The 15131-nt window shown below is 41.6% G+C and overlaps 1 protein-coding gene across 2 annotated transcripts in view; it reads left to right on the top strand.

Moving 5' to 3' along the window:
• KIF26A (kinesin family member 26A) overlaps positions 1-15131 on the top strand; it is a 101701-nt gene that overhangs the window by 34844 nt on the left and 51726 nt on the right. The gene's annotated exons all lie outside the window — the stretch shown is intronic.

Raw genomic sequence — 15131 nt, forward strand, 5'->3', positions numbered from 1 at the left:
TTGGAGAGAAGCTAGTCTTCAGTTGTTTTATCTCTCCTCTCTCTTTATTTATTTTATTCATTTAAACCCAAATGTAGTTACTGAATACCGTGAGTGCATCTCTTTCCAGATGGTGCTTCTTGTGTTGGTCTGAATTCTTCCACTGCCTTTTGTATTGTCAAGAACCTTGTGTCTGATGAAGTTTTTTGGGTGGGTAAGGCAGAAAGTGCTTCCCCTACGCTCTTCCCCTGAGGAATCACAGGTGTTGAAGGAAATAGGATTGGAGAAATTTCAGGAAACAGCTAGTCTAGCCCTTGTCTAGTATAGTATCCACTGCAGGACATTCTTGTCCAATGCTTATCTTACCTCGTCTTTTAATTTTTCAAAGACTGGGATTTTCTGATTTCTATCGATTCTCACATCTGAACTTCCTTCCCTATTAGAAAAGTTTATTTATTTACTTTTTTTTTTACAGGTTAGAGAGTTAATTTTGTCTTTTCTTTCCTGAAGTTAGGGACAGGGTTTAGGTTTCAGATTAACCCAGAAGAGAGCTGTGGATATACATACTTTTAGTGATGTCTGTCTTTAGTAGTAGTTCCTGTCTTGTGGAGAAAAGCTGGTCTGGCTAGAGGAATTCTGGAGCAAGAACTACTGCAGTAGAAAGAACAGTATTGAATATACTATTTATTATGTGTGACTGGATCTTGAAGTCTTCAGCTTCCAGTTAGGCAACATACTGCACAAATGCAGAAGAGAAAGATGGCTCTTTTCCCAGGGAGTTTCCACTCTTGGTTGTGATACCAGTTATTTTGACCACCCTGTAAATACTCCTGTTTCACTGGTAATCTGTACTTATGCCTTTTTTCCTTGTGCAAGGGTACTTGAAACAGGTGCTGAACTCTCTGGTGGGAGGCTCCTATCCAATGCCTACCCTCCCAGTGATTTAACCCACTGCTGCATATGAAGTGGCCATGATTAATTTTATAAAATTGGGAAGACAAAGGTAAAAGCTGGGGTTCATCTCAAGTATTTTTAATTGCCAAAACTCCAGGTGTTTATTATCAGATAATTACTGAGGATTCCTTTGTGGCTGTGGAAGACCAGCAGGTACTTCCAGGAGATGCTTTGTCCTTCTCATCTTGGATGTGTGTCTTGGCCTGCCTGTGGCTGAAGGTGCCTCTGGCTTCCAGCTGGTGCTGGTGGAGCCCAGATAGGTCATGCAGAGCAAATCCTTTTTTGGATGTGGGGTGCTCTGTCCCCAGTGCCTTCCGGGTGGGAAAATAAACCCCAGTGTACATCTGCCAAACCTCAGGAGACCTTGCAGCAGCACACATTTCTCCAGGATCCGTATTTTTTATTCATGGTTAGTTCTAATAGTGGCAGTAGTGGAATTGTCTGTGGAGAGAAAAAAAAAAAATAGATTTGATTTCTGCTCCTCTCATCTCCCTCCCCAAACTCGCATGTATTACCTTGTAATGTCACTTATGGTTGTGAAAACACTTCTGGGCTGAATGTTGGGGGTCAGAAGTGCAGGACATCGTAAATTTTTAATATGTGTTTGGAGTTCAAGTGTGAAAAATCCATTATATAGATTATAAATTTTTTGAACAGGAACGTGTGTTTGAAGTGTAGTGTGGGTGCTGCTCAAGCCAAAATAATAACCATGGGCTTTGGGAGCCGTGAAGAGGAACAGTAATTAAGGATCTGGAGGAAGGTTTAGGGGAGGGGAAGACTAGGATTGCAACCAAGGTTCAAAAGGTGAAGATGTAATCAGCTGCTTTACCCAAGTGGCCTGTTGTGAAAGATTACAAAAAATAATCAGCAGTAGCAGTGGTAAGTTGTCTGAGCAGACAGTGAACACAGTGGAGGGGAGGGAGCTGGTATAACTCTGGGTAAGGCAGCTGATTTGTGGTGAACGCCTGACAACTATAATTAATAAATAGTTCTATATTGGTGTTTTTAGTTCTAGACCTGACAAGTGAATATAAGGTTACTACTCAAATGAAAAAAAAAAAACATTAATAGTGCTCAGCACTGCTACCCAGTTTAATGCAAAAGGAGAGGACTGACGGGAGTTTGGGCTTCCCAGATGTGTTGGAATCTGGCTGAGAGGTAGAACATTAAAACCCCTGAAAATACCTTTTACGCCTATTAGAAGTAACTGCATTTATTGTGTATTGTAGAAAAAAAGAGGTCTTACTGTATATTTTAAATTGACTGTGTTATTATTATGCAGTGTTATGTACTGCATAAAAGTGCTAAAGTAGCCATGCCATGTGCTATAAAGACATCTCAGTGAAATAGAGCTGATTTGCAAATTGCTTTTTCTTTCATCTTACACAAAATGAAATCCTGGTCACATTGTATTTCTTACTTGAGTATATACAATTGGCCCTGGATATAAGGCAAAGGATTGTGACTCCTTGAATACTTACCAGTCTGTAAGTGGATTTAAAAATATATTAAAAAATGCACCATTAAGAAATTGAAAAAGAGCACTAAAAAATTTGAAGTACCTTAAGTAAAACTTTTAAAGCCTATGTATGTAAAATTGTGAAATTATCAAAAGGTCAATGTATGTCCCTGAGAGTATCCACGAATTTAAATTTAGGTATGAGTTTATTGCTTGGATCTGTGAGGTTCAGAGAGGGAGGGTTCATCCACAGCACAGCACATGTGAATGGGTGCATAGACTCTAAAGTTAAAGAACTTACATTTATTTGTCTTACATGAAAAACCTGTGAGTTATTTTAGTCACAATTCAGGCTTTTCCTGTAGTTTGAGTAAGTCTTCTGCTTACCCTAATCTAAACCAGATGGATTAATCTGAGAGTAGTTCAGCCTCTGTTGACTTTCCTTAAAGCCTCTTTGTTTGTTTATAGAACGGGTGACTTACATTTTGTTTAAAAGATGCAATAAAAAGCTGACTGTGGAAAACAGAACAATGACAAGATTTACTTTCCAGCATTTACTTTTTTACTTTGATAAATGTCATACCAAATGGATTTTTAAATTAATTTTTAAAACCCTTCTTGATAGCTTTCTCAGTGACCTTTTATTAATACAATGTGGGAAATATATTTTGTAATGAAACAATTAAAATACAGTGCGTTGACCATAAATCTTGTCCATGAGACATATGGATGTCTTTGAGCTTTGGGACATTACTCAGACTCCACGTATAACATCTTGATCCTCGGGAAGTCAATGTCAGACAGATGGTGAGGCAGGGACTGCACAGAGGCTTTTCTGTTTTCCCTTTAGCTCCAGTGTTGTTGGTGCCACTGCTCTTGTAGAGGAAGTACATAAAGAAAAGCAGGTGGCAGAAAATACTGATCTTCAAAGTTCGTGTTGGTAACTCTCCATAACAAGTCTCAACAGCAGAAAGAAATCTTTTGGTCCAAGTTACTAGATGCTTTCTCATACTAACATAAATTCTGCTCCCAGGGAAAAGACCTTTCCTGTGACTGCTGCATCTCAGCTGCGCAGTCATGCCTTGCTTCGAGCTTTGCTGCCTTGGCAAATGCAGAGGGAAAGGTGTGATGTGGGAGGACAACACTGCCACTGTCAGTGCCCCTGATGCCTTTTCCTGGTCTTAAAATCAAGAGTCAAACACAGTTAGAAGGGAAAAAGGGATTTTACCTCTCTATTTATTTTAAGGATCCTTAGGTGCACTACGTCCAGGTGGAATGCACCTCAATGCACACCGCAATGCCCACCCCCAAAAGATCTGGTCTAGCATTATAGGTCTTACTAATGAGCATATCTATCAAAAATTCCCCAATGAGAGGCTTGAATGAGCCCCCCTCCCAGAGGAACCTTCTTCTGGATGGTTCTCTTAGTTTACAGAATGTGTTCTGGAGAGGACCTTGTTGGGGTCTGGGGCTTTCTGATCCCTAACTATGAGGCTTCTAAGATGTTTAGTCTCCTAGCTTGACACACAAGTCTAAGAATGTAGGCGAAAAGCACTAAGGATACAGAAGCTATAAAAAGGTATAACAGGGGTATAAAAGAAAAGGCAAAAAATCATCATGGCATCACCCCAGCAACCAGGGAGCAGACTAGCTTGGAAAGGGTGGGTTGGAAATTCAGCCTTAAACGTGCAGCTGAAAATGTAGCCCTCTGTTTTGTGCAGTTGCTGGGACCTTTATGGTCTCTTAGATTGTCCCCAGTGTAGGGTGCTGAAGCTGAAAACGAGGTTACTTTTTAATGTATTTCCAGGTATCAGAGTGATACAGGAAAAACATTAAGAGTTAACAGAAAGGTTATTGGCTACTAGATGTAAGTGAACATTTTCTTAGGTGAGGGTGTGGATTGCATTTCTTTTTTATTGTGTTTGACACTTCCACCATAGTATTGGTTTTACAGTTGTGGGGCGGGGTAACTATTTGAGAACTCAGACCCTCTTGTGGCTCAAATTACCACCTGTAACCAGTTCTTTTGATCTTTCACCCCTCCAGGCTAAGCAGTTGTTATTACAGCTCTCAGGAGGAAACAAGTCCATACTTGCCTCTGTTGCCAGTTGAAGTCAACAGGAATGTTTGCCCAGACTTCACCTGTAACTCATCAGAGGTAGATTTAAGACAAGTAGACTTTAGGAGATTATGTGGAAATGATAATCCACTGGATTTACCTTTGGCCCACAGTTCATTCTCTCATCTGGCAAGTGTATCATAAGCTACACTAAATACCCCAAATATTAAATTTTCTACTCGTGCCTTTCAGCTTGTTTCTCTGGCCTTTTCTGTTCACTTTGCTCCCTTCAGCTTCTTTTGCTTCCTGCTGGTCCATTTATACTGTGAATTTGCTTCACTATAAATCCTCCAGTTAACTGATAATCAGTGCATCCCATGCCACCCCAGCACTTAGAAGTCACTGTACAAGGAAGAGTCATACTTTTTGGCTGGAGCTCAGAAGTGGTGTCATGTCAGAAAGAACAGCTTTAACGAGGCTACTGTTGCATGGGCTACATGGGTTAAGGGTGGGCTGCAGCTGAATAATACCCTTTGGCTTCAGAAGTTAATGCAGCAGAGAAACCAAATAAATTCAGGCTGAGCTCAGACCTTAGTTGTGTACAGGCTGGTGGAGGGGAAAGTCTTGCAGTGGTGTCTATATAGAACATGAAAGGAACTGATTTGCCCAGCTGGATGCAGGTAGGATTGCCCAGTTGTCCTGCTTGTGTTAAAATAGAATTTGAGCATCTCTTTTTCATTTGGAAAGTGCTTTGAATTTGACATTTTCTCAGTAGGCTGTTTACTGGAGTGATGGCATGTTGAGGTTGTGGGCCTTAGGATGGTTGACCTGTGCACAGTGTGTGCATTGCTGAAAGCATCTCCTGCTGAAAGCATCTCCTGGCATGAGTGGCTGAGCATGGGGCAAAAATTGGTGCTCTTTGTTACTTGCAACTAGAATCACTGAAGTGCCCTGCCTGGTAGCTTCTGACAGGAGGTTTAAAAAGCATCTGTAGAAAATGATGTATCTGTTTTTGTGTTTCAGCACTTAGGAGAGAATTTATGATGTATGGAGAGAGTTCATAGATATTTCAAGCATTTCATATGTATGTGTTTAATGGAATGGATTGCCACTTTAGTGAACATAGCATCAAATCAGCTCTGTTAATTGAAAAAGATTTTTCACATTATTGCTAATGATGTGACACAGTTTTGTTAGAGATGGTGCATAAAATAGTGCTACTTCAAGTGACGTTAATGTATGCATTTAAATTCCTTTTTTTCCCATTTACGTGCATTATTGATTTTATTTCATTGTTGAGCAGCTAATGGATTTATAATTTGAATACAGTCACTGTAATCAATGATGGGATTATTAGACTTATAAATAGAACTTTAAAACTACGATGAGGTAATTTCCCAGTGACATTGTAGAGAGTGGGCTGCCCAGTCAGGAAGACTGAGTGGATGAGGTCCTCCAAAGACAGATAGGAACAACCTCATGTTCAGAAGTCCTGGTCCCCCTAAGGGACTTCAACCACCTTGATACCTTTTGGAGGGACAACACAGCAGGGCATAAGCAATCTAGGATGTTTCTGGAATGTGTTGATGATAATTTTCTTCTCCAAATGACGGAAGAGCCATTGAGAAGAGGTGCTATGCTGGACCTTGGTTGTGGTCAGTGACGCAGAGTCTACTTGGAGCCCTGAAGCCGGTGGTGTTCCCCAGGGTTCTGTGCTGATTCCAGTGTAGTTCATCTTATTCATCAATGCCCTGGATGAAGGGACAGAGTGCAGCCTTGGGAAGTTTGCTGAGGAGGAATGGCTGGTACCCCAAAGTGCTATGCTGCCATTCAGCAAGACCTGGACAGGCTGGAGATGTGGGCAGAGAGGAACATAATGAAATTCAACCAAGACAAGTGCAAGGTCCTGCACCTGAGGAGGACTAACCCCATGTAACATCACAGACTGGGGGCTGATCTACTGGAAAGCAGCTCTGGGAGTCCTGGTAGACAAGAAGTTAACCACGAGCCAGCAGTGCCCTTGTGAACAAGAAGGCCAACGGTATTCGGGGCTGCATTAGGAAGAGGATTGCCAGCAGGTCGAGGGGGATGATACTGAACACCTGCTCAGCCATGGCTGAGGCCACATCTGGAGTGCTATGTCCAGTTTTGGGCTCCTCTGTTCAAGAAAAACACAGAGCTCCTGGAGAGGGTCCCGTGGAGGGGCTGTGAAGATGATGAGGGGACTGGAGCATCTCTTTTATGAGAAAAGGCTGAGGGAGCTGGGCCTGTTTAGCCTGGGAAGAGACAGCTGAGTTAATTCCTCCACATTTGCATAGCTGCTGCTATTTCAAATCTGGATGGGTTTTTTCTTTTCTGATACCTTATCTGAAGGAAGCATTTGAAAGGTGGTGTAGGCACGAGTCCATTGCTGTGGTTTTGGTGTTGTTGGGCAAAGATAATGGATCTGCCATTCAGAACTGTCCCAGTTCTGCTTCTCAAAAAAGAAGGTGATGAAGTTGTGCAAGGCAGCTGGCTGTTTTAGGGGGCAGGTGGCAGTGGAAGGATGAAGAAGGGGAGAGTGGTCCTTGTTATGCCTGGCTTGGGAATGGTCTAGGTTTAGTTTGTTCATGCACAGTAGCTGTGTGGGCATCCCCTTGAGTCTCATCAGCATCTACAGATGACTCTGAAGTACTCATAGGGGATATGGGAATAGCACAACCTCCTGTTATTGGTTAAGCTAAGATTCTCATGAAAAGATTGAATGGGAATGATAAGAACATTAGTAATGTCCTGCTGAATCTCAGCTGCAGCCTGTCTAGCCCAGGGCTGTCTCCAGCAGTGAAGCTGGAAATGGTATTTAGGGAGAGCTGTGGAGCCTGGCTGCTTTCTGCAGTCTTCTTATACTCCCCAGCATGCTCAGTTGGAGTATTCACAGGGACACATACCTGTCTGTTGCCTTTAGGATCTGTTTAGGGACCTGCTGTTCAGTAATTTATCCAAACCCTCTCTGACCCTGAAACTCTCTAGCTCCACAGCCTTCTCTGTGCCAGCAGGTTCCATGAGTTCACTAGCCCAGTGCAAAGAAGTATTTCACTTTCACTCAATTTATTCAGCACCTCCATGATTTTATACACCTCAGTCAGGCTGTCCTCAATCTTCCCTTCTCCAAGTAAGAGTCCCAGCCTCCATCATCTCTCCTCCTGGGGCAGCTGCTTTATCTTCTTGACCATTTACTTGCTTGTCTCTGTCATTTCCCTTATTCCATTCCCCTGTCTTGAGATACAGCACTAGGACTCAATATGTGGTGCTCATTATGTGGACACTTTGCTTGTTCTTTGTGCCCTGCCTTGTGATATCCAGAATTTCCTTGCTGGTTTTTTTTTTTTTTTTGGCTGCTGCTACGTCTTGATTTAGAGGAACTGTCAATGACCCTTAGAACTTCCAAGTCGTAGCTGCAAGTTTTGAGTTAAAGCATTGTTGAGTCATTTAGGTTGTTTTTCCCCATATATGTAGTCTTATCTATGTCAAATCTCACCTGACACGTCTTTGCCCAGTCACACTTAGGAATTTATTCTGGGATTCCTTATATTGGCGTTTGGTTACTTGAAAGAGCTTTGGGACATCTGCAGGCTTGCAGATTTCACTCTAGTCATGGTGAATCATGTCTGGGTTACATGGCCCTAATACTGGGAAACAACAGCAGGTCAGCAGAAACACCCACAAGAAAAGAGTGTCATCTGCACAGCTCTATCCCTAACTTGGGACCTCGGTGTCCTTTAACAATGATTCCAATGATCACAGCTGTCCTTGGCTTTGCAAACTTAATGCTGCTTCATGAGCTTGCCTGTATTGAGCTTTGGTCTCTAAATATGGATGTAATAAAGAGCCAGTTTCCCCTTCAGGTAATGAGGGCTTGTACCTCGTCGGGTGAGCTACTAGTGAAGGGTGCTTTCCATGTTGTATCTGTCAGGCAAATTGATCCCAAGGGATGTTCTTTTTAAAGCAGCCACATCTAATATATAAGCAGTTCAGGTGTGATTGAGATAGAAATCAGCTATGACAATCCGTCCACCTTTGCTTTATTTGATTACATTGTATGTCAATCATTATAACAATACAGTGATTATAATGAAATTGGGAATATGGTAATTTCTTTTGCTAAATAGAGAGTAATCAAGATACGGTGAGATTCTGGTTGAGTTGCCCAAATCATGGAGAAGTTCTGTTGTGGAGTCAGGAAGGCGGCACAAGTTCTCCCAATTCAGAGCTCTGTCTCCTGTGTTTAGTGGCTGTTAGAAACACATCTGGCCCATGGAAGTCAGTCCTAATGGAAAAGCATTTGTCTTCTTGTAGGAAACCCAATCCTGAAATGACAGAAATTTGCATTATTATGATCCTGTTAATAAATTTCTTTGCTTGCTCTTATCAACCTTTGACAAAAAGCAGGGATTCAATTGTATATTTGTCCATTTGAATAAATACCCAGAGCAGTACACAGCTATGTTTTTGGCTTTGGAGGCTGTAACTATCGTAATAAATGTCAGCAGGGAGGGCTCTGGGCAACACTTTCTGATGCTTGCCTAGAGGCATTAGAAGAAACAGTTCCTCTAGGCTGGCTGTTTTAAATCCACTGCACATGAAAAAATTCTGTTTTGAGAGTGTTAATGTGTAGCAGGATCTCTGTCCTTGTTGGTAGCTCGTTTCATGACCTCCTGACTTTTCAGGTGGTGGGATTACATGTGCAGATAGGAGGGTGCTGTTCATGTGACTGGTGGTCAGATAGCTGTGAAAAAGGAAAGAAAAAAGAACATTGCTTGCTGTCTCTTTGGCTGTTGGTATCCTGAGTAGCTGAAATGAAGGAATTGGTCAGTCACTGTCTGCTGACATCTTTGCACTACCAGAGCCCTGCCTGCAGGGATTGCCCACATTCTCAATACAAAGAAAGGAATGAATGACGCTTCATTTTGTAGGATGAAGCCTGCCCAAAACCCTAATAAATTTCTCAAGGACCAAGGAGCATGGTTTAGGAGAGATCTGGGTCGAATTGAGATCAAAAGCCCTTGGTCAGAAGGGAGAAGCTGCTGATTCCCCATCCTTGTACTGCCAAGGATACCAGTGCTGGATGTAGCTGGGTGTGGGCCCTGCCCAAAAAGATGAAGAAGCACAGACTGCTGATGGTTTTTGGTGGTAAAGATCCAAACCTTAAACCTCTTTAGTAATTCAGATATTATTTCAAAAAGCAAGCGCTCTGAGGTTGTCTTTGGATCGCCTATATTACTTTCGAGTCTGTGACAGCAGATGGGCCTCCTATTTCTATTTAATTCTACTTCTCTATAATTTTTCTCCTTCTGCCTCATCTTCAGAGATTGATGATAAGCCAGGCATTAGCAACTCTTGGAGCTGAAAAACCTTTTTTCAGAGAAGGGATATTATGCTCTGCATTTGATTTACATTGAACACGAGATGCATATAAAAGTCTGAAACTACAGGTTTAGGCATTCTTGTTACCACATTGCAGCTGCAGGTTATAAATGACTACAGTAGTGTACTGTAGTTATAAAATGCCCTACTTATTTTATAATGAGCCCTGGCAGAAACAATGTCAAATGGCAGTAAAAAGTTTATCCAGAACACGTTTCACTTCAGCCTGGCATATGCTGCCCTGTAAACTTCATGTAATGCTCGTCAGGCAGGAGGAGACATTTCTCACAGGAGACGCATGCGGGACTTACCCATGCTTCTGGAAAAGAAGGGTTTATAGTGGGAGCATTATCCAGCTCGAGATTTACGTCACGTTTGTTCCAGTCAGTGGTAGTAGGTCATAAGAGTCTTTGCATGAATCATTTAGGTGGAAAATTATTGTTTTATCATATATAAACAGTAGATTTAATATATTACAAAATCATTACATCAAGCAGTTTTTACAGTTTAATTGACTGTGATGTTCTAGGACGTTCTAGTCAGAAAGGGGAAAATAGTGAGTTAAAGTAAGTTCTCAAAATTCTCTGTCTGCCTGCTAGTCTAAAAGGGGTAAAAAAACTTAGAAAAGGGGGGGGGGGGTTGGAAATCACCAGTACAGACTCAGGCTGTACCAGAGCAGTTAGAGCTTCACCTGCACAGCCCTGTTGAGTGCTTCCATTATGGGACCAACTTTCTGAAGTAAAATACATTGTACTGAGTTGTGATTCTGATAAACAGATGTGTGTCAGACTCGTAGAGGCTCTTCTAATTTTCTTCATTCCCTCTTTAGTGATTCTGTTCTCGATACTCTTTTGCAGCTCTATCCAACCTTCTGGTTTTCTTTTGCCATGACAGTATTATCCTGGGACTGATCTGTTTTTCTATAGGTTTTTATAGTCCCATGTTTTACTTGCCTGTCACCGGATACATATTTTACATGTGTTTCAGAGACCAAGTGGCATGACCTAGCTTGGGTTTTTTGGATTCCTGGACATTCTTTGGACAAAGGTCAATGTCCAGAGAATGGAAATACTCAGAAAACTGGAAAAAATACGGCTTAGTTTTTGGCTTTGCACTTCAAATGCGTGAAGAGCTGTTAGAATTGTAATTGGCCTTTGGATGGTAGTGGCCTGACAGAGTCCTGTGTATCTGGAAATTCCATCTAGGGCCAACTTCTTTATAGTGTAATTTTGGACTAGTCTGACTTGCTTAAGCCTGGGCAGATGTTTCCTGCCATCTAGTCACAACAGTGAGCCTGTGTGCTGGGAGTCAGAGATGGGACAGGGGATGCCCCTGTTCTGCCCGGCACACCTCCACCTCCGTACCCTGAGGATGTCAGGTCACCTCCATCTCATCCTGCCCTGTCCCCCAGCCTTTGGCTCTCTTAACTGGGAACAACTCAAGCTGTAACTTCTTGTGGTGGCCCTGCCAACTTCAGCTGTGTGTGTGGATGCTGCCAGCTGGGAATGCAGCATGGCTAACTTGGTTCCCATGTCCTCAGGATGGGCACTGGGACCTGGTCCCAAAACCCTCCTGTCCATGACACAGGCACTGCCATGAAGCACCAAGACATTGCTCATTCCTGCACATGTAAAATGCTTAGTTTGACATTTTCAAATGTTGTCCTTGCTGTGCTCTTACTGGTGCCAGTTTTCATGTGGTTTTGGAGAGAGTAGACGGAAGGGGTCCTATAGAGCAGTTTTGGAAATCCTTCCTTTGAGGTTTAGCTTCTTTCCAGAGGGTTTTTGTTTTTTTTTTTTTTTTCCCCAATGGCTTTTGTACAGCAAACATTTTCTTAGAAAATTGAAACAAACACTACTCTCTGGATGTGGAGCCCTATGACATTTTAAATATTCAGTGCAGTCTGTAACACTTTATAGTGACAAGGTTGTGCTTTCTGCATTTGATCATTAATGATTTATGAAAATTCAGTAAACGGAGAAGCACAGTTCCCTCTCAGCTGCAGTCTGGAGCTTCTCTCTGTGCAGACTTGCACGCTTGAAAAAGTCAAAAGTTGCTCACATTCCTCCAAAGAATTCTGTTTTCCACACACAGTCCTCAGAAAAGTACTTGTTGAGATGAGGGAGGTGCATGGAATAATGCCTGCATTTAGTTTAGAGGGAGAAAAAAAAAAGCCCCTTTTTTTTTTTTTTTGTGGTGTGGCAAACTGGAGTGTCCAGGCCTGGGAAGGTCCCATTACTTGTCTTTAGTTTTCTTGCCTCAGGGTAAATGACCTGGACCTGACAAATTTCCTCATACGTGGGCCTTCCTCATCTCCTGTGAGATGTAGCTTCTCAGGGAGAGCTGAATGTGGCTGTGCTGGAAAATCCTGCCACTTTGGATGGTGCAAGCAGTCCTTGAAATGAATCCTAAACTTGGAAGAACTTTTGTGGTTTTTCAGTGTCTCACCATGCAGCAAAACTAATTTTACCTCTGTATTTAATATTAACTGGGTAGTTGAAGACAATGAAAATTATACTGCAGTAGTCTTCTGATGATTTTATCTTGTATACCTTCACTTTTTCTTCCTTTAGAAGAATCAGTGCCTTCTCATTGGCTTCCCGTCATCCTCTTTTTATGCTTGCACAGAGCTGAGAATAAAACTTACAGAAACAGAAATTACAGTTTGAGTTTTCAAATGTGTCTAATGTGGGAATGGCAATTTATCCAACTTAGATATGTTCATTTGGAAAGTGTATTAACCATCTGCCATCTGAAATATCAGGTTTGATTCGGATATTTCAAGTTACATGCCTTATATGTCCACAATCATTGGTCTCTTAGAAATGTAGGCTTTTAACTTCTCACAGAAATAAAAAAGTGGTGTAAAAGGAATGTGTGTTACATGTGGCTTGTATTTTTGTTAAGTGTGAATAGTTTTTACAGGAATTGATCTGTTAACAGATTCCAGTCAGTTCTTACAAGTCTGTTGCATTTTGCTGTAAAATTCAATAAAGTTTTGTGCTAACTGTACAGATTTCATATTTAGCTTTAGATCATGCCATCATTTAGATTATGCATTAATTAGTCTGATTAGTTAGAAACATGTTACTGCTCCTGTCTTTTTTTCCAAATCTTGCTTAAACGCAATTTTCTTTGTGTCAAGGTCTCTTGTCTAGTATAGCCCCTGTTGAAAGTGAGTGGAAAAATATGTCTTGGGAATTCGACTTGAGCCTGTAATTTTTAATCTGAGACAGCAGCTTGTGTGGCAGAGGGTTATGGTTGTCTTCCTGACAGAATGTGGAGGAGTATTCAGACACAGATGTTATCCTTCCAGTGGTTGCAGGTTGGGTGTCCTCCTCTTGCCGGCCATCATGGCACTGCTGCTGAGCAGGGCTGTTCCTGGTGTGCCACTCTGTAGGCTCCTTGTGCTGGCTCCAGAGGTTGTGGTGTAGATTTTTTTAGTTTGTAAATTGCTAAATCCGTATAAGCTCCACTTGCTGCCAGTTCATGTAACCCTGAAGTTCAGACGTCACACTGGATTTTACCCATCTACATGTTGTTCCACATGCCATAATATTTCTGTGACTGGTATAGGTCAAGACCACGCATTTGTTGCTTCAGTGCGTTAATGATCAAATACCTGCTTTATCGACCCCCTCAAGGTTCATTACTCCATCACTTAGTTATGAGCAGTTAACCACATGAGTGGATCTGATCCTTTTCCAAGCTTTTCTGTTCCTGGCTGTCATTGCCAGTAGATCATGGATAGGATGGACAGACAAACTCCCTTTTTAAAGCACTTTTTCCTGCCACACCATTTCTTTGTGCCAATCTTGATCTCTAGCAGTGCTTGGTTTTCTGCTTTCATCACAAAGAAATCTGATCTCATGAGATTCCTGTATTACAAAGTGAAGGGTTTTGCAGAGGGTTGTTCAAAGTTTCCAGTTTGGCTTCTAGCATGAGTAGCTTCACTAGGATTAAGTTAATCTGCATGAATATTATTTTGTGTCTCAGTCTCAGATCTCTTAGGTGAGCTCCATAAAAGTACTTTTTTGTGTAGCATTCTATAGTAAAGCATTAGTCAGCCACTCCATAATACTGATAATAGTATTAATCTTGAAAGGGCAGACCTTCAAAAGAGCTGGGTGCACTTTCTTCTTGTTGACTTTGTTGGGAACTGGGAATATAGCACTCAACCTATAGGACTGAGTTCAGATGAAACTCCAGACAGGCTTTCATGCACCAGTTGAGCCCTACTTGGTTGGTAGAGTTTTTTTCCTTGGTACCTAATAACCGGCTTGCCTCAGTTCTCATGAGAAAATCTCTGTTTGTATTGTCAGTGTATGAGAAAATTGAGGGTGTGTATGTAACTGGGAATGCCCTGTTTCCATGTCTGCATATCTGTAGTTGTAAAACATGATCTATGGCAGCTCAAAATCTAAAATTTGGTGGCATCCCAGGAAGTACCTAATTGTGCTTGTGCTTCATTACAAGGCTGTCTCCTTTCCTGGAATCTATTTTAGCTAATTAGTTGGAAATGTCAAAGTAGTATTTCAGATGACAGAAACATCATATATTATCATACATGAAGCAATTAACTCTTTTGACAAATATTTATTGTGGTGTCATCTTTAATTAAATCTTCAGGACTCCTAGACATAGAGCAGGTTCTTCCGAAAAGGAGCCTTCCCAGCACTGTCAAGGAGCATTTGACTGATGGTGCTTAATTGAACTCAGTACTTGAAAGAGTTGGTCGCCTAAACATGAAGATATAGACCTGACACAATTTCACAGTACAGATGTCTGATATTTTGGCAAACTCTCAAAACAATTGCCCCACTCCAAACTGTGTCTCAGACACTGCAAATGCTTTATGCTGGAGAAGATGCATCTCCAGTCACTCCTGTTCTTCCACTGGAACGGTTTGCAGGAGAAAAGTGTTGTACATTTATGCTGCTAAGAAAAATAATACTGAAAACCAGGGCTGTATAGATGTTTCTAAAAAAATCAATTTTCTTTTATTCAGTTCTTGGGGTTATTCATGTGGAAAGATACTGCAAGTGTGACTGTTTGGTTAGTTCCTCTTAAACAGATAGGTCTTGTAGGTGATGTGCCACTGAGAAATAATTCCTGACAGTCATAACTGAACCAGATAAACAGTTCTGCCAGCTCCCAAATAACACTGTAAAACAAAAGGGTTCTGCTTACTGTTTTCCATTTCTTCATGCCTGTCAAACTATTTAACTGTGCATTACTCCTCACAAAGGTTCTCTGTGTTTTTCTGCTCCTCCGCTG

This window comes from Corvus kubaryi, unplaced genomic scaffold, assembly GCF_017639235.1.
Source record: "Corvus kubaryi isolate FWS band 111438036 unplaced genomic scaffold, C.kubaryi_AGA036_p1.0 66, whole genome shotgun sequence".
Taxonomy (NCBI): Eukaryota; Metazoa; Chordata; class Aves; order Passeriformes; family Corvidae; genus Corvus; species Corvus kubaryi.